General features: G+C 49.5%; 1 protein-coding gene across 10 annotated transcripts in view; it reads right to left on the reverse strand.

Annotated features, from left to right (window-relative positions):
• Window positions 1-24,925, reverse strand: part of PC (pyruvate carboxylase) — a 102,710-nt gene that overhangs the window by 34,694 nt on the left and 43,091 nt on the right. For 2 of the 10 annotated variants that reach the window (XM_019954792.2, XM_019954793.2), the window contains exon 1: window positions 20,594-20,813. The exons of 7 other annotated variants lie outside the window; for them this stretch is intronic. The gene's annotated coding sequence lies outside the window, so the exon portion shown is untranslated. Of the gene's footprint in view, window positions 1-20,468; window positions 20,814-24,925 lie in introns of those variants that run through there. One more of the 10 variants, XM_019954798.2, reaches the window with a different exon arrangement.

Here is a 24,925-nt window from a genome sequence, read left to right on the forward strand (position 1 = left end):
TTAAAGTTCTGTGGTAACAGTTAGGTCTGGTGAATGTATGAATCAAACACAGGGGTTCATTTCTACCCTTCTGCAATCCCACTAAAACATCAGTGAAAGGGAAAGTCGCTCGGTCGTGTCCGACTCTTTGCGACCACATGGACTATACAGTCCACGGAATTCTCCAGGCCAGAATACTGGAGTGGGTAGCTTTTTCCTTCTCCAGGGGATCGTCCCAACCCAGGGATCGAACCCAGGTCTCCCGCGGTGCAGGCGGATTCTTTACCAGCTGAGCCTTCAGAGAAGCCCATCAGCGGAAGGATCTTTTTTTGTTGTTGTTGGCTGCATTGTGCGGCTGGTGGGAAATTAAGTTCCTCGACTAGGGATCAGACCTGGGCCCTCGGCAGTGAAAGCGTGGAGTCCTAACCACTGGACCGCCAGGAAAGTCCCCAAAGGATCTTTCTTTAAACAGTACAAACCCTCAAGGATAAAGAATGGGAAAGCCCAGGGCAGCAGATAAGAGAGGCCGTGAAACTGGACGATGCACAGCATGTGGGCAAGTGACAATGAGCTAGGGGGTGGGGAGCATGCAGAGGCAGTCACAGCATGAGCGAATGTGAGCCGCAGCCGCCTGGGAGGCTCAGGATTCACTGGGTCCAAGGGCTTCCCTGGTAGCTCAGTTGGTAAAGAATCCACCTGCAATGCAGGAGACCCTGGTTCGATTCCTGGGTCAGGAAGATCTGCTGGAGAAGGGATAGGCTACCCACTCCAGTATTCTCGGGCTTCCCTTGTGGCTCAGCTGGTAAAGAATCCACCTGTAATGCGGGAGACCTGGGTTCATTCCCTGGGTTGGGAAGATGCCCTGGAGAAAGAAAAGGCTGCCCACTCCAGCATTCTGGGCTGGAGAATTCCACGGACTGTATAGTCCATGGGGTCGCAAAGAGTCAGACACGGCTGAGCGACTTTCCCTTTCACATGTAGCTATAATCTAAGGGGCTGAGGGGCCCGAACCCCCCTCCCCACCACGTGCCAGCAGAGCCACAGGAACAGCAAACGGCCTCAGCCCTGCTGAGTCTGGGACAGTCACTCCCTGAATCCTCACATCGACCCCTGCGACTGTCCACCTGCGTTCCCCGGTCTAGAGTTGTGGACACTGGGACTCAGGCAGGACAGATGGAGTCACGTGCCCAGGGCGTGCTGCTAGGAAGTTCAGAGCTGGGTGGAGTGGTCACAGGCATCCAGAGCCCTACTCCTGACCCACCAGGCACCGATGCCTTTCAGAAGAAGAGAGACTGGGTCCCTGGAAAGGCACCCCCGTGGCACGCGACCCAGAAGGGTACCTCACAGGGACGAGGATAGCAGGGGAGACCACAGAGTCCTCACTCTACAAAGCGGCTCTCACGCGGATGGCCAGGGAGCACCCTGAGGGCTCCTCTCCAGGAGCCCACCAGCCCAGGGTGGACGTCCCGTGGCTACTGTCATGCACTGGGTGCCCGAAGAAAGGGTGGCCTGCAGCCTTCTCTCAGGGTAAGGACCACTGGTCCACAAGCCCCTCCGTGCCCAGACTTTCCAATCGGCTTTAGCATGAAGGGACAGCCCAAGTCATCAGATGTCTGAGGACAGAGCTGAATAACCCCCGAAAACAAATTGGGAATAAAAACACGGAACTCTGAAGAGAAAGTAATAGAGAGAGCAGATACTTAGAGGAGTGGGAAAAAAAAAAAAACAACTATAATTAATCTCAGAGAAGTAAGAGAAGCTATTGCATTAAGAGGCGGCAGCTATTTTAAAAAGGCAACGAGAAAGAGCTCTAGGGGATTAAAAATAGCATCGCAGACATTTTTAAACATAATAAATAGAAGAATCAGGAGACAGTCGAGGACATCACCCAGAAAGTATTACAAAAAGACTGACACGTGGCAAATCGGAGGTAAGGTGAGAAAATGGGAGACTGAGTCCAGGGAGCCCACTCTCGGGGAGCCCCTGATGGGGGATGCAGGGTAGAGTCAGCCGGCAGCGCCTCCTGGAGCCGAGGGACGCACCCTTGGGTGGCGCAGACCCTCTGAGCCCCAGCCGACGCGAAGAGTGCTGCCTCCAAGTAAGACTGGGGCATCCTGTTAGCTTCCTGTATTCATTCTCGGTGGCTTAAAATAACCGAGATGTTCACTTCTGGAGGCCGGACGTTCCGCATCTGCTTCGTTGGGCCCAGACCGAGGCGCAGGCAGTCACACCCACTCGGGAGGCTGCAGGGCAGTGTCTTTCCTCGCCTCCTCCAGCTTCCGGGCCACCTCTGCTTGTGGCTGCATCACTCCTGTCTCTGCCTCTGTCATCACTTCTAGAACCGCAGTGTGTCTCCTAGAACCGCACCTCTCTTTTGAGGACAATTGAGACGGCATTTATGGTCCCCGGATAAGCCAGGGTCACCTCCCCTGTCAGAATCCTTCACTTGGTCATTTCTGCAAAGACCCTTCTCCTTGCTAATGTGCCACGGGTGATGACCTGGACATCTCTAGGGGCCACCATGCAGCACACTAGACTCCCGAAGACAAGGAGGAGGTCATGGTGGCACGGAGACACTTCTGAGGGAAACTCTTATCAACTACAAATTGGCACTTGCCACGGGCATTTGTCATCTACCTCTACAAGGATGAAATCGTGTGCTGCTGCAGCTGGTGACCTTCAACATGTCCTGAAAGGAGTTCACGTGGAGAACAGGAATGAGGCATTCTGTGCTCCAGGAGAAACTGGCAGGACAGGTCTTCAGACGGTTAGATATTTTCAGGAGCTGATTTTATGAACCCAATTCTCCCCATATCTGGAAAAGGGCTAATATCCTTCATGGTGACGACTGTTTCTCCTGACTAGCAAAGCTTTATGAGACAGTAGAAACCTTCTGGAAAGTATGTGCCTCATTGCATGTAATCCCCCTTCACCAAAATCACACTTTCCCCCCAACTCTTCATAGCAGTCTCAGGGCCACCTGAGGTGCTGTCTCCAGGGCTGCAGTCCGCATTTTGCTCCAGAGAAAATTTAACTCACAGTTCTCACAATATGCATCTTTTTAAAGTTGACACACTCTCCAACCTAGAATTCTCTACCCAGTTAGACTGTCAATCAAGTGTGGGGGCAAAACAAAGGTGTGTTCAGACAGGACTTGGCCAAGGAAGTCTTCCCACCCGCATGTGCGTCTGTCCAGGAAGTCCCTGGGGGACGCGTGCTGATGAACCAAGGGAGTACACAAACCAAGACAAGAGGCCTGGGGGGCACGGAAGGAAGCCGGGGTCCTCAGGGGATGACGCAGGCCCCAGCGGCTGCGGGAACGGCTGCTCCAGACAACAGCACAGGCCAGCAAGCTTCCCGGCGTGCGGCTCCAAGGGGGATGGGGGCTCTACACCAGACCAAAAGGCTGGATTACCTGATATCTCTGAAAGAACACAGAGGAGGTGGCAAGTTACAGCTGGTCTGGGGAAGAAGGAATGAGGTAAAAAGTAACTCAGGGAAACAGAAGTTGTACAGGGAAGTGTTATCATGTATACACTCAGTGGTCTCAATGGTCAAAATTTACTTCATTTTAATAAGGTTAAAACTGAAAGTGTACTTTAAAATGGTTACATGACCATGCGGGAAGGAGTGGGGCAGGGAAAGTGAGCTGTGGGGGTGGGAGTAAAAGCAGGCTATACCTTGCGGCACCCAACTCCAGTACTCCTGCCTGGAGAACCCCACGGACGGAGGGCCTGGTAGGCTGCAGTCCATGGGGTCACTAAGAGTCGGACATGACTGAGCGACTTCACTTTCATTTTTCACTTTCCTGCATTGGAGAAGGAAATGGCAACCCACTCCAGTGTTCTTGCCTGGAGAATCCCAGGGATGGGGGAGCCTGGTGGCTGCCGTCTATGGGGTCACACAGAGTCGGACACGATTGAAGTGACCTAGCAGCAGCAGCATACCCTGCAGAGGAGGAGCTCAGGAAATAGAGCCAATGCTGTATGGAGACAGGAGGGTGGGCTACGAGGAGTTAAAGGACGGAGCACCCCCAGGAGTTCCGCTCAGGTGAAAGACGGGCCTTGAACTGGATGAACAGCGCCCCCTGCTCTGAGTCCCAGTGTAGAACAACCCGGTGACGGCCGTGGGCAGCCAGGAGGGTGTGGCTGGTTGGGACCCAGGGGACCATCTGAGGCACTGACCCCGCCAAGGGCTGAAAGGACCAGTGGCTTCTGTGTCCCAGCTCTCTAGGCTAAGACATCACATTCTGAGAGGCACAGCCAGGGAAGGAGCAGCCCAGGGACGGTGGACCTGCAGTTGGACCTGAAGTGGGCTCCTTGTTCACACCCGAACTCCTGGTTAGCCACGGCTGCTCCGAGAGACAGGATGAGACTTTAAGAAAGTCTTTTTAATAAAGACAGGATGAGATAAGCTTTAAGAAAAATAGCTGGCTGGTCAGGTCAGCAAAAGAGACTGATTAGAAAAAGAAATGACATTTCCCTCTGAGGAGGTTTAAAACTTTTTTCTGAATGAGTTGATTTAGGTCAAGTGCGTCTTCTAGAATAACAAAACATTAGACTGATTTATGCGATTTCTTGGGCTTCTCAGGTGACACCGGTGGTAAAGAATCTGCCTGCTAATACAGGAAACTTAAGAGATGTCCACAGTTGTAGCCGACAACTGAGCACCTGAGCACACACACACCACGAGATTTCTTAAGTTTCTCTTGTGATTTAGCTGTATCTTGGCGTCTTCCTATAACAGGTTGTGTTAATATTCTTTCTTTAAAGAAGAAAAGCAAAAGTTAGATACATTTGGAATTTAGATATTAAGTATATTTTACTTTGGGCTTCCCTGGCGGTGTGGTGGTAAAGAATCTGCCTGCCAATGCAGGAGACACAGGTTCAATCCCTGGGTAGGAAGATCCCCCTGAAAAGGGAATGGCAACCCACTCCAGTATTCATGCCTGGGAAATCCTATGAACAGCGGAGCTTGGTGGGCTGCGGTTCCTGGGGTCACACAGAGTTGGACACACCTGAAGCACAAATGTATTTCAGTTTAAGATGTGCCATGACAGACTTCCCTCCATGCTTCCCCTGCAGGGGGCATGGGTTCGATCCCTCATTGGGTAACCAGGATCCCATGTGCATTGCCAAAAAATTAAAAACAATAATAATTTAAATAAAGTGTACGTGAGTCAGAGACTGGTAGTTCTTAGCACAACCTTGGCAGAGAAATGTGAGTGGCAAGACTGATTACTTCAGTCTCCTCCTGGGCACCTGACTCTCTTCTCAACCAAGATAAAGCCACTGAGCTAAGGGCCTCCAGATTCAGCCAACTGAAATGCAAACTGTTCAGTGAGAATTTGAATTTCAACTAAACTGCATTCTTAGAAAAATGTACAAGTATATCCCATGCAATATACGGCACATACTTACAGTATTAAGTTACTGGTTTACCTGAAATTTGAACTTAATTAGCTAGCCTGTATTTTATCTGGCAACCCCAGTACACCAGCAGTGCTGAGACCCTGACTGGATCTGAGGAAAAAACATGTGAAGAGAATTCCCAGATGTGACCTAACAGGGCAGGGAGAACACAGCAAGAAGACCTCAGGGGTCCACCAGCCTGGGTTCCAATCGGGGCTCCACCAAGCCCACCTAGCTCTGGGCAGGCTACATAACCTCCAGGCCTTGATTTCTTCATCTGTAAAATCAGCATTAATGACAGTCATGTGCACAGCCTGCGTGCAAAGATCAAACGGGTTAATGTGTGTAGCGGCTCAGAAGAGTGTCTGGCACATAAATTGGCCTTTATTATAAATGTCAGTTTTCAGTATCAGCAGTACAGAGGCTGAAGTGGGGACTGGCCCTGCTTCTGATGGGCAGAGGTAGGCGGGGCTGGGGTCGTGAAGGGGCACCAGAGGCAGCCGGGTGAGGCCGGGCTATGCAAGAAGCACCTTGTTTGTGAAGACGATGCTTTGAAGCACAACCGGACCCCCATAGCCTCCTCAGTCAAAGCAAGCTGGACCACCTAAGAAATGAGGTCATCCCACTCAGGCACATCCTCTGGGTGAAGACCTATGAGCCGTCCACACAGGTGCTGCTGGCCCTACTGGCTCCCTGGCGCTGCCCTTTCCAACGCTGGGCTCGGTAACAGTGAACTGGCAACGTGAAACTGACCCCAGTGGGCGTCTGTACATGACAGAAATCGGCAAATGCTACAACTAGGGCCCTTTCCTCACCTCCCTGGGACCCACAGTTCAAAGAACACCCAGACGGGCTAAGCATCCCACAGTGACCTAAAGAAAGGCATTAAGCGTGGCCTGGGTGAGGGGTACCCTTCTCCACTTTCCCTTTAGGCTACAGAACTCAAATAAAGAGGCTTCTGGGGGAAGTTGATAGCAATACAGTCTTACTTCAGGAAACAAGAAAACTCTCAGATAAGCAGTCTAACTTACACCTAAAGCAATTAGAGAAAGAAGAACAAACAAAACTCAAAGTTAGTAGAAGGAAAGAAATTATAAAGATCAGAGTAAAAATAAATGAAATAGAGATGAAAAATAATAGAAAAGGTAACAATAGAAGAGGTTGATGAAACGAAAAGCTAGTTCTTTGAAAAGATAAGCAAAATTGATAAGCCTTTAGTCATAAAAAGGGGGGAAGGGCTCAAATCAATACAATTAGAAATGAAAAAGGAGAAGTTACAGGTGACACCACAGAATACTGAGGATCATAAGAGAACAATGCAAGAAACTGTATGCCAATAAAATGGACAGCCTAGAAGAAATGGACAAATTCTTAGAAAAGTATAATCTTCCAAGTCTGAACTAAGAAGAAATATAAAATATGAACAGACCAGTCACAAGTACTGTAACTGAAACCGTGATTTTCAAACTTCCACAAACAGAAGTCCAGGACCAGATGGCTTCACAGGTGAATTCTATCAAATATTTAGAGAAGAGTTGAAATCAACTCTGAATATTCATTGGAAGGACTGATGCTGAAGCTGAGGCTCCAATGCTTTGGCCACCTGATGCAAAGAGCCTACTCATTGGAAAAGACCCTGATGCTGGGAAAGATTGAAGGCAAAAGGAGAAGACGGCAGCAGTGGATGAGATGGTTAGATAGCATCACTGACTCAATGGACACGAATTTGAGCAACCTCTGGGAGACAATGGAGGACAGAGGAGCTCAGCGAGCTGCAGTCCGTGGGGTTGCAAAGTGTCAGACACGACTTAGCGACTGAACAACCACCACCACCTATGGTCAATTAATCTACAACAAAGGAGACAAAAGTATACAATGGAGAAAAGAAAGTCTCTTCAATAAGTGGTGCTGGGAAAACTGGACAATTAGCTGTAAAAGAATAAATTACAACATTCTCCAGTACTGTATACACACAAAAACACTCAAGATGTATTAAAGACCCAAATATAAGATCAGATACTGTAAAACTCTTAGAGGAAAACATAGGCAGAACACTCTTAGACATAAATCACAGCAATATCTTTTCAGATCCACCTCCTAGAATAATGAAAATAACAACAAACAAATGGGATCTAGTTAAACTTAAAAGCTTTTGCCCAGCAAAGGAAACCATAAACAAACTAAAAAGCCCACAGAATGGGAGAAAATATTTGCAAACGAAGCTACCAATAAAGGATTAATCTCCAAAATACACAAACAGTTCATGCAGCTCAATATAAAAAAATCCCATCATAAAATTGGCTGTGTGCTGTGCTGTGCTTAGTCACTCAGTCGTGTCTGACTCTGTGACCCCATGGACGGTAGCCCGCCACCCTCCTCTGTCCATGGGGATTCTCCAGGTAAGAATACTTGCGTGGGTCACCATGCCCTCCTCCAGGGGATCCCCCAACCCTGGGATCGAACCCTGGTCTCCCACATTGCAGACAGATTCTTTACCATCTGAGCCACAGGGAAGCCAGAAGATCTAAATATTTCTTCAAATAAGATGTACAGGTGACCAAAAAGCACATGAAAAGATGCTCAACATCACTAATCATCAGTTCAGTTCAGTCACCCAGTCATATCCGACTCTTTGAGACCCCATGGACTGCAGCAACACCAGGCTTCCCTGTCCATCATGCTAATTACCAGAGAAATGCAAATCAAAACTACAGTGAGATGCCTCCTAACACTGGTCAAAATGGCCATCATCAGAAAATCTAGAAACCATAGCTAGAGAGGGTATGGAGAAAAGGCCACCCTCCTACCCTGGGGGTGGGAACGTAAACTGGCAGAGCCACGATGGAAAACACTACGGAAGGTCCTTAAAAAATGAAACGCGGAGCTGCCAGATGATTCGGCAGTCCCGCTGCTGGGTATTCATCTGCAGAAAACCGCAATTCAAAAAGACGCGTGCACCCCAGCGTCCACTGCAGCACTGCTTTCAACGGCCAGGACACGGAAACAACCCAAATGCCCATCTGCCAAGGAACGGACGAAAGGGACGCAGCGCAGATACACCAGGGAATACTACTCAGCCATAAGAAGAGTGAAGTGACGCCATCTGCAGCAACATGGCTGGGCCTAGAGAGGTCACACTGAGTGAAGTAAGTCAGACAAATATCATGTGATACTGGTTATATGTGGGATCTGAAAAAATGATACAAGTGATCTATGTACCAAACAGAAAATGAACTCACGGTTACCAAGGGGAAGGCCGCGGGGAGGGACAAATCAGGGATTTGGGACTAACACAGGACACACTATTATATGTAAACTAGACCATCAACAAGGACCTGCTGTACAATACAGGAAACTCTACTCAACATTCGGTAATAACCCATGGGGGAAAAGAAGCTAGAAGGAGTGGATGATGTACGTGTATAACTGAATCACCTTCCCGAACACCTGAAATTAACACAGCATGGTAAATCAGCTGCGCTGCTGTTTCGCAGCGGAGGTGTGTCCAGCTCTTTGTAACCCCAGGAACTGCAGCCCCCAGGCTCCTCTGGCCAGGAGCCTGGACAAGATTTCCTAGGCAAGAATACTGGAGCGGGTTGTCATTTCCTTCTCCAGGGGATCTTCCCAACCCAGGGACTGAACCTGCACCTCCTGCTTGGCAGCTGATTCTTTACCACTGAGTCTCCTGGGAAGCCCAAATCAACTATACTCCAATATATACATATATAAATATAAAAAGAGGCCTCTGTGTCTGTTGTAAAAGTCTCTTGTATAGAGTGCTTAATTCGGTCAAAACATGAGGATGAGCTAAGGAAGAAATGAATCAGAAACGCTCCCTACACTCAAGGCAGTTCAGAAACCATTCTGCAACACTAATGAAACTGTGAGAACATCACGATAAAGATTCCTTTGGTAATCTCATTTAACAATGTGAAAATGAGTCCTTGCTTTTTAGGGGACTGATCTCCTGGTTCACATAACCTTGATATCTTTTCCCTCCCCACCCCCACCCCCCCTTCCTCTCTCTCTTAAGCAGCAGAGGCATTTGCAGGTTGAAATGAAATCAGCTGTTGGACATACACGTCAAATGTCGATTCTGTAACAGAGCTTACCCTGTCCCTCCCCCATCCCAGATGACACACTCCCAAAACCCAATACCCCTTGTCCTCTGTCCCCAGAGAACTAGGGCTTCAGTCTGGGGTCATTTTTGCCCTTCCCTTTCCTACATCCGGTCAAGAAGGCCCATCAGTTCTTCCTCTGAAGTCACTCACATCCTCCTTCCTTTCATTTCCACTAACCCACCCTGATGGCACCCTTTTGACTACCTGAACTACTGTAAAAGCCCCCTATCCATGACCATTCATTGCCACTGGCTGGCTTTAGCTAGCAATTCACGCTGTATACCAGGGAGAACACCCCAAATGCAGGATTCCTTTCACTCTCTTTTTAAAAAACCCTGCTATGACCTTTACTGCCCACCGGTAAGAATCTTGCCTCCCGTCATTAGTCCCACCTGCCTATCAAGCCTCACTTCCCACCATCCCTCAGCCTCTGGGGTCCTAACACCAGCCAAACTGCCTCCTCCTCGTTCCCAAGTGGTCCAAGCACGCTCCCGTCTCCCATCAGAGCACTCCTTCCCCTGAGACGCTCCCCACCTGGACGCCCTTTTCTCTGCACAAAGCCTGCTCCTGTCTGGGTAATTTTTTTTTTCTCTCCCGCCCAAAATCCCACCAAAACTTTGTTGTTGCTAAGTCGTTTCTGACTCTTTGCAACCCCATGGATTGTAGCCCACCAGGTTTCTCCGTCCTTCACTATCTCCCAGAGTGTGCTCACATTCATGTCCATCTCCTCTGCCGCCCTCTTCTCCTTTTGCCCTCAATCTTTCCCAGCATCAGGGTCTTTTCCAATAAGTCTGTTCTTCACATCAGGTGGCCAAATTGGAGCCTCAGCTTCAGCATCAGTCCTTCCAATGAATATTTAGGGTTGATTTCCTTTAGGATGGACTGACAGAGATTTTTGTTTTTAGATTTTTTTTTTTTAATTGGACCACTTGTTTTTCCAAGTCTTTACTGAATTTGTTACAATATTGCTTCTGTTTTATGTTTTGGTTTATTGGCTCTGAGGTATGGTGGATCTTGGCTCCCCAACCAGGGACTGAACCCACACACCCGCTGCATCAGGAGGCAAAGTCTTAACCAATAGCCAACCAGGGAAGTCCCAACAGGTTTTTGTCTTTTAAGCTGTCAATCCCCAAAGACAGGGAGACCAGGAGGGGAGACCACAGGAACATCACGGCCCTACCTGGCAGTGGGAAGGCTGATCATCTACCAGTGTCCACCACAGAATCCAAGAAAGGGCAGGGAACTGTGAGCCAGGTCCTGGGATGAACGGGCTGATACGTACAGTGGAAGCTGGTGAGAGCTTCTGAGAAGCAGTTAGTCCCTAGATCCTCACGCTGCTGGAGACCACCCTCCCCTGCCCTCTCCTGAAGAACAGAGGTCTGCTCTCTGGAGAGAGCAAAGCTCAGGGTCTGCACTGGGGGTGCAACGCACATCTGAGGGCCGGGGTACTCTGTCAGAAACAGGAGGGGAAGGTTAAGTGAGCCTGTTCATCCCGTCCCCTCGCCCCCTCAGCCCCTAGAGCACAAGCAACCAGCCCTTCCCCTCCTCCAATACCTGACCCAGCCCAAGAGGGAAGACCTCAGGATATTGCCACTGAGGTTCCCCAACAAACAGCATGCCTCATCACCACTGTGCACGCGGGAAGCTGGACTCCCAGGCAGTTTTTAGCCCCTACTACTAATTGTGAGCAGGCAACCAAAGATCCCTGTGCAGCTGAGAACAGATTCCTTCAAAGACAGAGACCAAAGAAAAGCAGCAGAAAAAAAGCAATTTGGAGGAAACAGTTAATGCAAGGAGGAAAAAACTTAAACACAGTACTAATATCCTCAAAGAAGCAAGAGATTACACAGGTGAGACAATAGGATGCTTGCATATATTTTTAAAGACCTAGTCAGAGAGCAAGAAAAGCTCTTGGAAAGAAAAAATATGATGGGAAAGACAAAAAAAAAAAAAAATCAATAGAAGGGTTGGAAGATTAGGTTAAGGAAATCTCCTAGAGACTGAAACCAAAGGACAAAGAAATGGAAAGTAGGCAAGAAAGGGGAAAAAATGTGAGGCCATTCAAGAGATCCAAAAATTAAATAACAGTTTCAGAAAGAGAGGACAGGGAAAACACAGGGGAAGAAATAATTCAACACACCCCCAGGACAGGAGGTCACGTTTCACACGCAAGTATGCATTGGGCCAACAGGATGGACGCATGCAGACCCACACCACGCAAGGCGTGACATGTCAGACGCTGTAAGCTTTCAGAAAGTGGGGGAAAGGGGGCACAAAGAACCCGAAATCAGCAAGGTTTGGGATTTCTCAACAGCAACTTGGGAAGATAGAAAGGTACAAAGCAGTCTTCAAAACTGCAAAGGGAAAATGATTTCCAGCCTGAAACTCTCCATCCAGCAGAACCATCAATTATGTGTGAAGGTGAAATAAAAAGAAAGAACAGGGCTGCTACGACTGACCTCCAGGTGATGCTTCTCAAGGAGCTGCTGTGGATGAGCCCCCACCCCAAACAAGGGGCGAACAGGCCGGAAGGGAGCAGGAGCTGTGAGAAGAGGAAGGCAGAGGTGCCCGCAGCGCAGCACATAGAGGGGGCACCAAGTGAGGCGTGGACTACTCAGAGCCGCTTCCCGGGCCGCTTCCTCCAGGGGCCCTGAAGGAGAACGGAGCCAGTATGCCCACTGATGGGACGCGGCCTCTGGGTGAACCTGTGATGAAGGCAGCATGAGGGACACCTGAGGCCCGAGGCCTTGCCCCTAACTGACACGGGAATACTAAAGTATGTGCTCCTCCGTGACTGCTTCTTTCAATGTTCCCAAGGTTGACCCGTGTTGTCATGGGTAACAGGAGTCCATTTAATTGCCAAAGAACATCCCACTGTACAGACACACCACGTTTTGCCAACCCATTGAGTAGACATTCGGTTGTTCCTGCTTTTTGGCTATTATGAATAACACCGTGGTGAGCACTGGTGTACAAACTTCAAGCGCACGTGTGTTTCCCTCTCTTGGGTATATACTGCTGGATGGTATGGTAACTCTATGATTAACCACTTGAGGAACAGGCAGACTGTTCTCCACAGTTGGGGCTCCATTTTCTATTTCACCAGCAACATGTAGGTGCTCCAACTCTACATCCTCGCCAAAACTTGTTGTCATCTGTCTTTGTGATCAGCCATTCCAGTGGGTATGAAGTGATATCTCAGTGTGGTTTTGATCTACATTTCCCTGATGACCAATGATATTGAGCACACTGGCCATGTGGACATCTCCTTTGGCAAAATGTCTACTCTGAGTCCCTGGGTTTGGATTATTTATCTCTCTCTTGTTGAGCTGTAAGAGTTTAAAAAAATATATATTCTAGACACGCGTGCTGATCAGATACATGGTTCGCAAAAACTTTCTCCCATTCTTTGAACTGCCTTTTCACTTTGATACTGTTCTTTGCTGCACAAACGTTTTTAATATTGATGAAGCCTCATTTATCTATTTTTAAAATTTTATTGTGTGTGTTTTTGCTGTCATATCTAAGAAACCACTGCCTAACCCAATATCACAAAGATTTATGAGTGTGTTTTCTTCTGAAAGTTTTATACCTTTAGCTCTTACATTTATGACTTTGATCCACCTTGAATTTCATGTGTGGTATGAGGTTGGGGTTCAGCTTCATTCTTTTGCATCTGGATGTCCAGCTGTTTCAGCACCATTTGTTGAAAAGACTATTCTTTCCCTATTTTAAATTATCTTGGCATTAATTGGGCTCTTGTTAGAGCTCAGCTGGCTATAAACCTAAGGGTTTGTTCCTGAGCTCTCAATTCTAGTCCATCGATCTGTATGTCAGTCCTTATGTGACTGCCACAGTGCCTTGATTACTGTAGCTTTGTGGTAAGCTTTCTGTGAGTTCTCTACGTTCTCTTTCAAGATTTTTTTGGCTGTCTGGTTCCCTTGCATTTCCATGTGAATTTTCGGCACATTCTGTCATCTGCAAGTAAAGGCAGCTGGAACTGTGAAAAATATGACATTGAATCTGTAGATCAATTTAAGGAATGTCGCCATCTTAACAATATTAAGCCTTCTCATCATGAACATAGGGAGTCCATTTATTTATTTGTTTTCTTTCATTTTTCAACAATGTTTTATATGCTTAGAAGTTTTTCACTTGTTAAATTTATTCCTGAATATTTTATTCTTTTTGATGATACTATAAATGGAATTTTCCTCCTTTCCCGACTGTCTCTATATAGAAATACAATTGACTTCTGTGTATTGATCTTGTGTCCTGCAACCTTGCTGAACTCCTTTATTAGCTTTAAAAGATTTTAGTGACTTCCTTAGATTTTCCTATATAAGATTGTGTCAGCTGTAAAGATACTTTTACTCCTTCCTTGCCAATCTGTATGCCTTTCATTTCATTATCTTTCCTAATTGCCCTTAATGACTAAATCTGAACTGGTGACTAATTTTGATTTGGAGACAGCCTCTGCCCAAAGGGCAGCAGCTGCCATGACCCTTAGGAGGGCCACACTCTGCTTGTCACACCTGTTGATTTGTTTCCACCAGGAACGAGCCTTTGGGAGGTTTCCTGGTTGGTTCCTCTCCTCTCACCTCCCTGTATCCCCCTTCTCTGCTCCAAGCCAGGGAAGCTGAGGCCTGTGGATGGAGGTACCTGGGTCCCCCCACTGGCTGGCATCCTGCAGGTTCAGCCAATGGGAGGCCTGAAGGAGAAAGGAGCCTGGGAGCAGAGAAACATGGGTTCTGATCTTCCCCAGTCTTTACTGCCCTTGATGCCACAGTCCTGACTCGGGATGCATCCAGCTGCTCTGGCAGTCCCGGCTGGGTGCTCTTGCCTCCACACTGTCAACCCGCCCTGGAGGCTGGAGGAAACACTCACGATTTCCTCTCCGACCCAACCAAGCCTAGAGGTTGCAATGACTTCCCACTGTGGCTCGTCCCTGGGTGCCTCAACCTCCCTTGTTGGGTTCCTGATTGTCTTGGCTGATTAATTCAGTTTCTCAGAATCAATGCATGACCATCAACCATTCCCGGCAGCCTTTACCGCTATTCTGCTAAACACCCACACCCCAAACATCCCTGCAGAGGGAGGCCCAGAACCTCGCTCAGTGTTAAAACCTGGTTCCCCGGTAAACTGATCACCAACACGCAGTCTCCACGAGCTGAGGAGATGGTGAGGGAATTCTGTGGCAAAAAGCTTCCGTTCCTGGAAGGAGGAAAGTAAACAGCAACCCAGACAGGACATGACTTTGACTATGGCTGCTGCTGCTTTCTCTCCTTTTTCTTGATTCCCTAGAAAAGATATTCCTTTGCGGCCCCTTGATCTGACCTTTCACTCTGCTTTGGAATTTGAGCACAAAAACTGTCCAGAGGCTTCCCAGAGACCAAGTCCTAGGCATCCGCTACTGCTGGTTTAATGCTAATGACCACAGTCACCTGGCAAAGCGTCAGGAGCACAGATACTGTTTGTGCAGGCTTGCTGCCGAGTGCCAGCCATGGCATTAAGAGCTTCAGGTTACCTCATTTAACCACTGAGAACCTTGTAGAGTGAGTAGTAGAGCCCCAGCTATGTAAGTAAGGGAACAGAAACTCAAGATTCAGTAGGTTGGCCATGGTCTCCAAGCTCAAAGGCGCTCGCCTTCCATTCTTTCCATCATCCTAAGCCGTGTCTCAGTCGTGGCCCTGCTCCCCAGGAGTCTGCTGTGGACAGACTTAAGGTCTACCATCCTGGGATTTCCCTGGCGGTCCAGTGGCTAAGGCTCTGCACTCCCAGCGCAGGGGGCCAGGATTCAATACCTGGTCAGGGAACCAGATCCCACATGCCGCACCTAAAGATCCTGTATGCCTCAACTGAGACTCAGCACAGCCAAATAAAAAATAATGAAAATAAAATATTTTGTAAAAAGATCTACCATCCTCCCTAGATTGTCCGTCACCACCCTCTCTCGCCCCTGCCTGCCATCCCCAAACTGTTCCTCCCTGACCATCACGCTTCCCTCACTGTGGGCAGGTAGGGCTGCTTCCCCCACCAGCCGGGCCAGCGTCACACCCACACGTCGTCCCTCCAGCACAGCTTCTCCCGCAGGCGAACTGTGCCCACTGGTCCTGTGCCCACTGGTGGTGAAAGCCTGACTGAGCACCCAGCTGAGCAGAGCAGGAAACCTCCCCCGGGTTGTTTTGAAGTTTTGCAGCGATGGCCACAGGCTCACAGCCACACACCGGCCTTTACCCTGCAGGGCACGCCCGGGGAGGGGAGGGGGCAGGGCGGCCGCCAGCTGGTCCCCTACAACCGCAGGCCCTTTTGCCTACTGGGCAGGTTCTGAGGAACCAAGACTCCCTCTCTGCCCTCCAACAGCAGCAGGCGTGATCCCTTGAAGATAACAGTGTCTCCTTCAACATCGAGAAGTTAGATTGCTGAAAATCCTCCAGGGAGGAAGAAGCATTCCAGCTGAGGACTTTAGACTTCATGGAAAAACAGTTTGGGGACCTAAGGTAGTAAATGAATTACGAAAACCTGGGCGACAGACTGCCTTTCCCACCTTCTCAGTCCCAGCCTAAAGGTCCTTCTCCTGGAGGCCCTCTCAGTGCCCCCCATCCCTCTCTGAGGGAAGACGTCATGTCTTACGATAATTACAAAAACAATAATAATAATAGCTACAAGTGTCTGCTGGGCTTCCCAGGTGGCAAAAGGGTAAGGAGCCCACCTGCCAATGGATTAATGCTGGAGACGCAGGAGACACATTTTGACCCCTGAGTCAGGAAGATCCCCTGGAGGAGGAAACGGCAACCTGCTCCAGTATTCTTGCCTGAAAAATCCCATGGACAGAGGAGCCGGCGGGCTACAGTCCATGGGGTTGCAAAGAGTTGGACGCGACTAAGCACGCACAAGTGCCAGGTCCGGACGAGGCAGCAGCCAGGTCTCCCGAACCTTAGGAGGTGGGCCTTATCCCACCTGAACATTACTGAGTGGCAACTTTGTTGCTGTTGTTCAGCAGCTTGCATACTATAATCACATTTAACAACATTCTTATAGCTCTCTGCAGTTTATAAAGTGCTTTATCTTCTTTAAGATTATTTTTTGATGTGGGCGATATTTTAGGCCTTTATTGAGTGTGTTACAATATCGTTTGCTTTGTGGTTTGGTTTCTTGGCTGCGAAGCACATGGGATCTAGCCGACACCCCTTTCGGAAGGTGAAGCCTTAACCGCTGGGCCACCAGGCGAGCTCCTAAAGTACTTTAATGGACACTCCCATTGGGCTTCCCTGGTGGCTCAGCTGGTAAAGAATCTGCCTGCAACCTGGGAAACCTGGGTTCGATCCCTGGGTTGGAAAGATCCCCTGGAGAAGGGAAAGGCTACCTACTCCAGTGTTCTGGCCTGAAGAATTCCATGGACCGTACAGTCCAGTACAGTCCATGGGATCGCAAAGAGTCGGACATGAATAAGCAACTTTCACTTTCAGACGCTCTCATTTGCTGCTAACAGGAACCTTGACTAGCCGAATGGCCAGCAGCATCTTCACAGTTTCATTTTCGAGTCAAGGAGAATGGCCTTTCTGGCCCCATCTGCCCCCTCACTCCAGCACCGCCTCCGTGTTCTGTCCTGAAGCCCACTTACCATTTCTGCTCACTGCGCCAGCACCTCGGGAGCTGGAGCTTTGGCAAGATAAAGGGGAAAAACAGCCAGGATCTGGGGGCGAGGGGGAGTAGGTGACAGTCGGGTGAAGTCAGGCAGAAGCCTCCCCGCATTGAGGGCAGAGCCCTGGTGAAGTGAAGGCGGGGCCCACACACCCTCATACACCAGCTGTGGACCCAACACCACCTGATTCCACCCAAAGGACAAGGACTGTTTCCAGCTTTGCCACCATATAACCTTGAGGATCAATCGACCTCTCAGCACCTGTGTGATACTGTAATCTATAAGAATCATATAACCTGGGTGTTTTTTTGTTTGTTGTTTTTTCCAGGTTCCAGAGGGCAGAGCTCCTAAAGCCCCTGGAATTTCCTGAGTGGCAGGGGAGACAGAAGCAACTTTTCTCATTCATAATTAGCCCCTTTCAATCACACCTGGGATTATGCTAATGCGGTGACTCCTGGGGAGCCCCTAGACAGCGTCAGGATGGGGGCTGGTTGCCAGAGGAATCAACCCTGTGATTAGAAGGGAACTTTCAGCCCTACTCCCCTACAGGGAGGGGCGGGACTGGCCTACCAGACCTGTGTAAGGGAACCTCCATAAAAACTCCAAGCCATGGACTTCAGAGAACTTCCAGGTTGGTGAATCCACCCGTGTGCCAAGAGGTGGTGCACCCCCATCCGTGGGACGGAAGCCCCTGCACCCCGCATCCTTTCAGATCTTGCCCTATGTACGTCCTGTGCACCTCAGACAGACTGTTCACGGCATCCTTTATAGTAAAACTGCTAATACCAAAGTACTCTTCTCAATTCTGTGAGCAGTTCTAGCAAATTACGGAACCTGAGGAGGAGTCAGGGGAATCTGACGCACAGCTGGCTGGCTGGACATCCAGGAGGCCAGCTCTTACAATTAGTGTCTGAAGCAGGGGCTTCATGTGCGACTGAGCCCTTCGCCTGTGGCACTGGCACCAACTCTCAGTGTCAGAACTGATTCGGTGTCAGAACTGAACTGAATGGGAGGATACCTAGTCGATGTCTGCAGAGAACTGGAGCACTGGTTAGTACGGGGGAGAACCCCACATATTCAATGTCAGAAGTGTTATGAGTGAAAAGCAGTTCACACCCGTCAGTCCACCTATAAAGCAAGCTTACCTGCCCAACCAAGAGCAGACTCACATAGAAAAGACCCTGATGCCGGGAAAGATTGAAGGCAGGAGGAGAAGGGGATGACAGAGGATAAGATGGTTGGATGGCTTCATTGATTCAATGGACATGAGCTTGAGCAAGCTCTGGGAGATGGTGAAGGATGCGAAGCCTGGCATGCTGCAGTCCATGGGGTCGCAAAGAGTCGATCACGACTGAGCGACCGAACAACAATCTGCCCAACACAGAAGGCTGATGAGTGAGTGACCTGTTGTATCTGAAACTGCAGGCCATCCCTTCGGTTTCATAAAGTGTAAACTGCGAAATGTCCTCAATGATTAGATTTCACACAACCAGAGCCATCAAGTGTTTATCAAGCACTGATTGCCTGTAACACATACTCGATGGACAGAGGATAATACAGAACATGACCTGTGTCTTCAAGAAACTTTCTGTCTGGCGAGGAGACAAGACCAGTACGTTTGAAATATAAGAACTATTTAACACTGGTGTACGCAAAGGAGGTGGCGGAAGGCAGCTGAGGAGAGCTGGGTACGGTGCCACAGGGGAGGGAATTTGACTCGTGCTCAGAGGAAGGATCCACTCGAGAGGTCCTGGCAGGTTGCAGCACCTGGCACCTGGGGTGTTGGTGGGCCTCCTCTTCCTGCAAGCCTGACTAGTTTAGGGTCAGGGTCAGGCATCACCAAGTAGATGCTGATCAAGTGAAAAGTCTGGCATGGAATCAACAGAAAATGAAGTTGGAGAGGTTCAGTGAAATGAGAAGCAAAGAAAAGGCACTCATTCATTCATTCATTCATTCGCTATTGATTGAGAGTTTGTAACACGCCGAAGGCAACGGCACCCCACTCCAGTACTCTTGCCTGGAGAGTCCCATGGATGGAGGAGCCTGGTGTGCTGCAGTCCATGAGGCTGCTGAGAGTCGGACACGACTGAGCGACTTCACTTTCACTTTTCACTTTCATGCATTGGAGAAGGAAATGGCAACCCACTCCAGTGTTCTTGCCTGGAGAATCCCAGGGACGGGGGAGCCTGGTGGGCTGCCGCCTATGGAGTCGCAAAGAGTCGGACACGACTGAAGCGACTTAGCAGCAGCAGTAGCAGCAGGCACTTGGACAGAGAGAAGAGGTCCCTGCCATCATGAAACTGACACTTCATTCCAGTCAGGAGACCAAATACACAAACAAGATTGTTCCAGATCCATCCAGATTAGTAAGTACTGACGGCCTCATCTCTGATTCCTCCTCATGACAGGCGTCTCTTCGAGTTGCCTGACCAAGAATAAAGTCAGAGGAACCACATCCCTTCATCCCTGGTCCAGGACACTAGGGAGAAAAGGCACATTCCTTATTCACTTCTGCTCCTGGGAAGTTTGGGACAAAACAAAGGGAGCTGCCTGCCCGTCCCCTTCATCTACTCCTTGAAACACGAACACGCCACACACAGCCAGTCTCTCCCTTCTCCATGAGTCTTTACCCTGTGACCTGGAGGAGAGTTTGGCCTGTTTGCAGTTGAAGATAAGAACCAGAAGCCATCTGGGGCCTGTTTCTGCTTTTCCTCCCCGTAAACTGAGGGAAAGGTTTTCTTCTAAGCAAATGGGAGAAGTCCTCCCTGCTTACACCTAAACTGTGAGTCTGCTCAAACGCCAGAAAGCTGGCCTCCCAGGAGGCGGTGCCACCTGCTTTCCATTCACTGCTGTCTAGGATACAATCACAGACTCACGTCCAGAGGAGAGCTGATCTTTCCCAGGCTCCTAAGGGAGAGCCAGGCCTTCCGGCTCGGGGCTCCAGCGCTCTTCATCCAGACCCGAGTGAGCCAAGGACGTGCATCTCAGCACGTGTCCGCTTCAGGCCCCTGGCCTGGTGCTGTGCTCAGAGCGGACGCTCCCCCTGACTGCCGCCAGCTGCACCATCTCCGCAAGGGACACAGGCAAAGGAACCAGGTGGCCTTTCCCCTAAATGCAGCCACCACACAAAGGCGTTCTAGCCCAGAGCTCCAGGGCCCATGGCCCATCTTCCTCTGTCCCTAGGTCTTGGGCAGAACCCCTTCTGACCGTCGGTAGGGTTTGTCTTCCTCGGGCTCCTCGGTTTTGCCCACCCCTGACCAGTGTCCCCACCGGTCCAGCCCAGCCCTCCCGGGTTCCTGCCCCAGAACCCACCTGCCGTCTCCTTTCCCAAGTATGAGAAGGCTGCCAACTTCTACAGAGGAGAGAAACGGCGGCCACAGTGCATGCACGCCCCCCCCAGGAGAGCAACCTGGAGGTGCTGAGGGTGGTCCCCTTACCGCAGCAGCTGGTCCGCAGGGCCCAGGGAGGCCACACTGTCCTCGGTGCCGGAGCGAACACCCAAGTCTGGGCCCTCTGCCCGCTGCCTGTTTATAAGTGACGTTCTGGGTTAAGCCTCTGTCAATGACTTTCCAGAATTGCCCCCTCCCTTACAGCTCAGGGGAGAGAGAGGCTGCTTATGAGCCAACCTCCAGCTCACGACTAGACCTTGAACAGACTGTTTGAGAAAAGGCAAAAAACACAAAATCAGGTCAGGGGTGAGCTGGGAGGAGGCGGTGAAAAGCCGCTGCCCGAGGGTTCTGGCGGAAGGATTAAAGGGCAGTGTGTTTGGGTTTTACAGGAGGCGGAGGAGCAGGCCAGGGATGGAGAGCTGGGCAGGAGAGGGACCTTCTGGCCTAAGAAAAGAGGCAGAGGATCCCCCGGGAGAAGAAAAACTGAGGCATCTAATGTCCTTCTCCTCCTGCTGAGTCCTCGGGATGTCTCAGGCTGTCCCCTGGGAACAGGTGACATCATGTGGCCAGGAGACTGGATTTCTCGCAAGGGCATATGTCAACCTCGTGGCTCTTACGGGCTGTTGACCTGGTGTGAGCAAGGGTTTTAATTTTTAAATTTAATTTTTGGCCACACCGTGCAGCTTGCCCCCGACCAGGGATTGAACCTGGGCAACAGCAGTGAAAGCACCGAATCCTAACCACTAGGCAACCAGGGAACTCCCTTAGCAAGGTTTTAAAATGCTTGCCCACACTACTGAGCCCACCCAGGCCAGTCCACTTAAGGTACTATTCTCCCAAGACCAGGCCAATCAAGAACAGGAACAGAGCGCCCACCCCCTGGGCGCCACCCGCTACCACCAAAACAACAGACAAACCGGCCTCAGCCCCGCCGCGTTCTTGGAGGAAGCGGAGTCAATAACTCACTGTCCTAACACTTTGCTTAGTGTCCAGAACCCAAGGTTAATTAGTCAGAGAGGGCTTTCTCTGACTCCACGTGTCATGGCGAGTGGTGCCCAGCTAACGTGGTGTGCTGAGTCTGCTAATGAAATGGGGGCACGCTGGCCCCTACGTCAGGCAGAGGTCCACATCGCAGGAGCCTCCAGGAGCCCACAAATTAAGTGAAAGCACAGAGAGGCAGGGAGCTTGCTCACTCCTCTAGGATCCAGATCCTGACCCACACAGGTACTTCTGTTTCCACCTCTTCTCCATCTTTCTCCAGAGCTGACAACAAGTAGCCTCGTGACTCCCCTCCGGCCCACCACGGCAGGGTGAGAACCACTCCTAGACCCTGCAAATTATAGGCAGCTGGAGATCCTGGGAGATGAGGCCAGAATGACATTCCAGTGAAAGGCTCTGTCTGGGAACAGAAAAATGGTTCGTCATCTGTAAAACGGGGATTAACAACACATACCTTGCACAGTTGTTTGTGGGAGCTCAAAGGATCTGGTTATTATGAATAGCCACGTTCTATTCAACAGCAGCAGGAAAGGGATCCAGAGCTAACCCTGGAGGATAAGGAAGAGGCTGACAGGTGGCCTGGTAGGGAAGCAGGAAGAAGTGTTCCGGGAAGAGGGAGAATTGTGACGGGGAGGCCACCTGGCCTTACGAGTTCACAAGCCACGCGCGGCTTGGTGTGGCAGGGACACCAGTTGCCACAACAAGGCTGGAGAGAAAGGCGGGCTCCCCCCAACCTCACCTGCATCACAGAGACACGAAATCATCCTTCCTGCTGTTTTCAGTCTAAGCGGAACAGAACTTCCAGCACTGGAAATTGCAGCAACTAACTTCCTATGCAGTTGTGAAACACCACCAAGGCCACCAATTACTACTTCTTCATGGCTGTTTTCTTTAACTTAGGAAATGGAAGTGGAGGAGGGGAGGAAGGGTCTGCCTCAGGTAAACTGATGGCAAAGTTACTCACTGCTGCTCTGGTTCATAAGGGTTGCTCGGACATGGAAACAACGCTGTTGACCACGGTGTGACAGACAGACTTCCCACCAGGGACTCTACAGAGGAAAGACACTGGTCTGCACTCGGCTCCCTGGATGCGGAAAGGTGGGCAACAAGAGGCAGATCCTGCTTCCGTCCCAAGCCTCTTGTCTCGTACCACCAGAGCGGCTGGGCCCCTGTATGGCTAATGGCCTTGGTCCCCTGTTCTCTACCAAATCCAGCCACAGAGGCACTGCAAGTCTGCGACGTCTATGGAGCAAAAGCAAGCAGACAGACTGTCTTCCATTTATGCAAAGAGGAAGGTCGGGTCATGTACACACTGCTATTTTCAAAATGGGTAACAACAGGGACCTACTGGATAGCGCAGTATCCAGTAACTCTGCTCACTGTTCTGTGGCAGTTTGGCTGGAAGGGAAGTTTGGGGGAGAATGGATACACGTGAGTCCCTTTGCTGTTCACCTAAAACTACCACGACATAGTTAATTGGCTATACCCCAACACAAAACAAAAAGTTTAAAGTTTGAAAGAAAAAGAGAGAGAGAGCTAATAAGGAATGCCCACCAGGTAACAGAAACAGTGCTACGTGCTATGGAGAAACCAAGACAGAAGGTGATGACCCCTGCACTTTAAGAATTCACCATGCGGAAGGTAGAGACAAGACCTAGACGTGGCAAGCGAGCTTCCACCACCAGTTAATCACCATGGATTACACCACAGGGCGTAAGGTCCCAGGGGCTGTCTCCAGGCCCCTGTGAGCTCTTCACACCCTCGGAAGGATTCGACAAACCCACCACTTTGAGATGTCAGTTCTAGGCCAATGAGCAAATGTTTCTGGATGGACCTAACCCAACACTAGTGTTAAAGAGCCTCACAATTTCCATGAAACCCGCATTCTCCTCCTCCTCCACTGCACACACCATCCAGCACCACACCTCCCCTCACCCAGCGCCGCACCCTGAGCTCTGGGAACTGTGCTGAGCTGCAGCTCCAGCACGTAATTCCCACTTTGGCTTAAAAGTTGACATGACCCTTCGAACCTTAGTTTCCTCATCTATAAAACGCAGAATGTTCTGAGTCATCTTATAAAGCTACTCTGAGGGCTTAATGAGGTCATGGGTTTTTGAAATGCCTAGAGAGCCTGGCACATTAGAGATGACCAGAAAAGTGATCCCAAGGGTCAGTCCTTATAATATCAGAGTTAATCCTTCTCTCTTCTCATTACATCCTGGGCTCAAGATAAAAGAGGCAGTGACACGGAAACAAGCCTGGGAGCCAAGAATAGAGCATCAGTCTCACGCAGGATGATGACTGGAAGGAGCTGTGAGTCAGAACAACCCTGGTCCTCCCTCTGCTACCCTTAACAGTGTTGGGCTGAGAGTCACTGCATACCGGGCTTCAGTTTCTTCAACCAATTAGGCCAGGGATAGTAATAACCACGCCTCCTTCACAAAGGCAGTGTGGATTTTAAAAAATAATGAACCATAAAACCTTTACTGCAGTGCACTGTGCTACCCAAGTGCCAGGCCCTATGGAGACTCAGCCTAGTTGAGAGGAGAGAGTGGGGATGAGGGTAAACAAGATAAAGGTAAATCAATACACAGTAAGACAAGTATCAAAAAGAATAAAATTCAGAGGAACAAACGTAATGAAAGAAATGCAGGCTGGTTTGCTGAAAACTACAAAAGTATCATTGAATGCCTGTAGAGACCTAATCAAAAGGAAAAACTCATCACATTCATGGATCAGAGACTTAAGTGTTAAAATGGCAATACTCCCCGCATTGATCTACAGTTTCAATGCCTGCCATCTCTATCCAAAACAACAGCTGACTTTACTGGAAACTGACAAGATGATTAGAAAATCTACATGAGGGGACTTCCCTGGTGGTCCAGTGGTTAAGACTTCGCCTTCCAACACAGGGAGTGCAAGAGTTTGATCCCTGGTTGGGAAGCTAGGATCCCACATGCTGCTTGGCCAAAAAATAAAAAACAAAACCAATATTGTAACAAATTCAAATCAAGTCTTTAAAAAAACTGTCATTGTTCAATTTCTAAGTCATGTCTGACTCTTCTTTGTGACCCCACAGACTGCAGCATGCCAGGCTTCCCTATCCTTCACTATCTCCCTGAGTTTGCTCAAACTCATGTCCATTGAATCAGTGATGCCATCCAACCATCTCATCCTCTGTTGCCCCCTTCTCCTGCCCTCAATTTTTCCCAACATCAGGGTATTTTCCAATGAATCAGCTCTTCAAATCAGGTGGCCAAAATACTGGAGCTTCAGCTTCAGCATTAGTCCTTCCAATGAATATTTAGAGTTAATTTCCTTTAGGATTGACTGGTTTGTTCTCCTTGCAGTCCAAGGAACTCTCAAGAGTCTTCTCCAACT

The sequence above is a fragment of the Bos indicus genome, chromosome 29, assembly GCF_029378745.1.
Source record: "Bos indicus isolate NIAB-ARS_2022 breed Sahiwal x Tharparkar chromosome 29, NIAB-ARS_B.indTharparkar_mat_pri_1.0, whole genome shotgun sequence".
Classification (NCBI taxonomy): domain Eukaryota; kingdom Metazoa; phylum Chordata; class Mammalia; order Artiodactyla; family Bovidae; genus Bos; species Bos indicus.